Source organism: Nicotiana tomentosiformis, chromosome 10 (assembly GCF_000390325.3).
Source record: "Nicotiana tomentosiformis chromosome 10, ASM39032v3, whole genome shotgun sequence".
Classification (NCBI taxonomy): domain Eukaryota; kingdom Viridiplantae; phylum Streptophyta; class Magnoliopsida; order Solanales; family Solanaceae; genus Nicotiana; species Nicotiana tomentosiformis.
This window is the reverse complement of record NC_090821.1, coordinates 71,119,855-71,124,404: the sequence shown is the minus strand read 5'-3', so window position 1 is coordinate 71,124,404 and position 4,550 is coordinate 71,119,855. Positions and strand designations below refer to the sequence as shown.

Sequence of the window (4,550 nt, the reverse complement as noted above, 5' to 3'; positions counted from 1 at the left end):
GTCGAAGTTGGGCTCTATTCTTCGCGCCCGAACTAGTGCACACATCCATGCAGACAACTTCTTGTCAGCCTTCTTGGGGTACACCCTACACTTATCTTTCTCACTCGCTCCAGCCTTCTCTTTTGAACTTTTCACTTTCCACTCAACACTTGCAACTCGCTTTTCTTTTTTCACCCCCGTTTCTACAATCATATCAAAAGTTACAGTCTCCACCCCCACTCTAAGCATGAGTTTTCTATCATGTATATCTAAAATTTCTCTACCCGTTACTAAGAATGGTCTTCCTAAGATGAGAGGGACCTCCTTATTCTCTTCCATATTTACTATTATAAAGTCTACAGGAAACATGAACTTATCTACCCGCATTAAGACATCTTCCATTATCCCCTAGGGTATCAGAGTTGTTTGGTTAACCGGCTCAAAGATATTGGTACCGACCTTATCTCTCCAACCTCACTCTTCAGCTTCCTATATATAGACAAAGGCACTAGATTAATCGAGGCACCAAGATCACATAAAGATTTATCAAAGTTAAGGGTGCCTAAAGAGCAAGGTATAGTAAAACTCCCTGGATCTCCACACTTTTGTGGGAGTTTGTTTTACAAGATTGCACTGCAATGCTCTGTGAGCTTGACCACTGAGGTCTCTTCTATCTTCTTCTTCTTTGTCAGGATCTCCTTCAAGAATTTGGCATAAACTGACATTTGTGAGAGAACTTTAGTGAATGGCAGATTTATATTAACCTGTCTCAGCATATCCAAAAATCTCTCAAATTTCTTGTCCAACTTTTCTCTATATAACTTTTGGTGAAAATGTAGAGCAGGCATGTGATCGGTCTCTTCATTAAATTCCTCCCTTCTTGAAGTTTCCTCCTTCTTCTTTTTCTCTACTCCCTTCTTACCTTTCTTCTTCTTACCATCTTTAATTTTCAGCTCCTTCCGACTTTCTTTTTTAGGTATCACCTCTTTTTGGATTGGTGTGGGATCTTTCAACACTTGCCCGCTTCTCAAGGTCACAACATTCACCGTTTCTTTGGGATTATTTTCAGTATCAGCAGGCAAAGTACCTGGGATTCTTTCAGATAATATAGTTGCAATTTGTCCCACTTGTCTCTCCAAGTTACTCAAGCCTGTCCCAAGTTCTTTGATAGCTGCGCCATGAGCTTCTAATCTCTCATAAGTCTCGACAATGAATGACTTCATTAGATCTTCTAACCCAGACTGAATTGGCTGTTGAGGCTGAAACTGCGGCCTCGCCTGATTCACAAAACTAGGAGCTCCTTGAAATCTGGAGTTATTTTATTGCCATGCATTTGTTGTACCCCAAGGTGAACTCCATGAAAAATCGAGGTGCTTCTGACCCATTGCATTGAAGTTATAATTACCCACATAATTAACTTCCTCAGTTGAGGCTTGACATTCATGAGTAGGGTGTACTCTTCCACATATATCACAAGTTGCATGAGGTTCACTCTATATTGAAGCTAAGGTTAGCTTCCTTATCTCCTTCGCCATAACATCAAATTGTACCTACACAGATATGTTAGCATCAACCTGGTTAACACCATTCGCCCTTCTTCTTTCAGCACTTTCAGAGGGCCACTGATTTGTATCTTCAGATAACCTATCAAGAATAGTGACTATCTCCTCTGGTGTCTTCTTCGTCAACGGACCTCCAGTTTTATTGCTTAATGTTCTGCGCGAGGCCGATGTTAACCCATCCCAAAAATCCTGGAGTTGCATCCAGAGTTCAATTCCGCTATGTTGACACTTTCTGACTATCTCCTTAAACCTCTCCCAAGCTTCAAAAACCATTTCAGTATCTTTCTGGTAAAAGATATGGATCTCAATTCTAAAGTTGCCGGTTTTAACTGAGGAGAAATATTTATCAAGATATTTTCTGGTCATCTCCTCCCATGTTCTAATCGATCCCTGGGGCAAGCTTCGAAGCCACTGCTTTGCATCATCTTTCAGCGTGAAGGGGAATGACCTTAAGTAGACTACATCTTGTGAAACACTATTATATTAAAAGGTGTTTATGATCTCCTCGAAGTCCATTAGATGGTTGTTTGGATCTTTGTTCATCTTTCCTTTGAAGACATAGCAGTTTTGAAGAGTTTGAAGCAACCCTTGCTTCAATTCAAAATTGTTCGCTGCCACTGGAGGTGGTCAAATACTTGACAATCTCTGGTTGTAGACCGGTCTAGCGTAATCACCAAGTGGTCTCCTAGCACCAGGAGCTAAGTTTCTAAACTGGCCTACACCCATGGGTTGATTTTGATTAAGTCTGTGACCCCTCTCTTCTTTATAGATACGATGTGCATCTATAATAGTTGCTTCTTCAGCATCCCTTGCAGTTTTCTCTAATTGTTGGGCTGCCTCTCTCGCAGCCAAATCCACATTATCATCACCGTTTCCAACCATATCTTTGGTTGAGCATTTCCCAACCTTTTCTAATGTCTTGATGAAATTTCTTTCCTTCCTCAGCTGTCGCAGTTGTTTCTCGATTTCTGGTTCGTATGGTAGCACTTCCTTCCCAGAAGATCGAGTCATACACCAATCTAACCTGTAGCTTGCGCACAGTTAAAGAACACCAAACGTAAAAAGGAAAAAATAAAATAAAAATAAAAATTCCTAAATTAGCACTACAAACTATTTCAAACACTATTGATTGCCAATCCCCGGCAACAACGCCAAAATTTAACGAAAACCTAATTCCTGAATTAGCACTACAAACTATTTCAAACACTATTGATTGCCAATCCCCGACAACGGCACTAAAATTTGACGAGCTTAAAACACACACTAAAATATGCTCGCTAGTCGAATATAGTATAATATAATATCGTATCCACATGGATTAGAGTTAAACAGTATTATCGTAGTTTGTAGCTAGATTGCTATCCAAGATAATCAACAGTTTAGAATTATGTGATGAAAAACTAAATTTAACTAAGAATCTAAAGCTAATTGACGAATGACAATCGAAACAAAAGTAAACAAGGAAGATATCAATGGGAGAAATAGGGATTGATTGGATAGGTGCAAGATAAATGTCTGGGATTTAACTCTAGTCAATTCACTTCTAATGTTCAAGTGAGTCTCTCAAATTTACTCAATTATTAGTTCAAACGTTTAGTAGAAACTCCTCTCTCGATTAAGTCTCAACCTCACAATCTGAAACAATGTAAGCTTGGTGAAGATATGCAAGACTTCGTAGTGGTTGGGTCATTAGGAGAACCTCTCTCGATTATCCTCCTAACTAGGTTTAATCAATAATTGAACTAGCCTCTTGCGATTACTAAGAAGAATTAATGAATTCAACCAATAAGATAATACAAAGATATCACAAGTTATGTCTCTTTCGATTACATGAACATGTGAATATAGATGGTACAATTAAAACGTCAAAAACGATTCAATATATAAAAACTAAAGTTAATATCCACGACCAAATATCAATGCTCCAAATCCATCAAACCCTAAAGGGAACTACTCGATGGATATGGAGTAATTCATCACAAATATAAAGAAAAATATAAAATGATCCAAACTCTTGTCTTGAGTGAGGATTGTGAACTCCTTGTGCTTTTGCTTCTCCACCTCCTCCTTGACTTCCTTAGGTCTAAGATTTGTCAAAAGTCCTTAAAATAACGTTTTATATGTATTTATACTAAGTAGGATCGGGCCCAGACGAAAATACATTTTCCTGCGCGAACTGGGATAATAACTCTGTAAACGTTGCACAGGCGCGCCCCATGGGCCGACGCACCACGCGGGGCAGTTATGGAAAACTTCAGAGAGCTTGTTCTGACAGACTTCAAGAAAATTGGGCAGCTGCAGCGCGCGACGCGCCGCGGCTGTGGAAGTTTCTCAGAGTCCAACCTTTTCCTTGATTTTTGATATCTAGATGTAGTCCTCGACCCCCGAACGCGATTCCGGCTTAATCCCTTGGGCATTTACTCAGACTTCAAAGCTCTAAATCACTCGAATTCATTCCATAACATCTACATAGAACGGAATCACTCCTACAAGGCATAAAATACACAATTAGTGCAAAACACTAGCGATTAAAGTTCAAACTCAATTAAAGTGCAGTAAATTGAAGTTTATCAAGCGACCTAAACACGAGATTATAGCCTACCATCAGTTGGTATTTTGAAGGTCGGTAAGTCAATTAAATTGTCAGATGGTCGTGTAAAGGATACTGACCAATGTTGATCGGTAATTTCCGACCAACTTTGGTCGGTATGCTCTTTCGACCTTTAAAATACTGACCACACATAAATGACCGTATTTTGGATAGTTATTGGCCATTACCGATCGATTTTGGTCGGGTTTTTTGGACGATTTTTTTGGACGATTTTTTCCGAATTTCTAGTAGTATATAGTGTGATATATTGGTGATTTGTCTTAGTATTTCGAGTTTTGGAATACTATGGAGATGAACAGACGCCATTTTGTTTTTTGTAGTTTTGCAAGTACTTTATTAATGAAAGTAACTTTACCTGTTTCAGAAGATGACAAGGAGAAAATGATAATATATACATA

The 4,550-nt window shown here is 38.9% G+C and overlaps 1 non-coding gene across 1 annotated transcript; it reads left to right on the top strand.

Annotated features, from left to right (window-relative positions):
* The first annotated feature begins 1,752 nt into the window (after window positions 1-1,752).
* LOC117276913 (small nucleolar RNA R71) lies at window positions 1,753-1,859 on the top strand. The gene has a single exon (XR_004507177.1). It is a non-coding gene; the product is annotated as a small nucleolar RNA R71 (small nucleolar RNA).
* The last annotated feature ends 2,691 nt before the right edge of the window (window positions 1,860-4,550 follow it).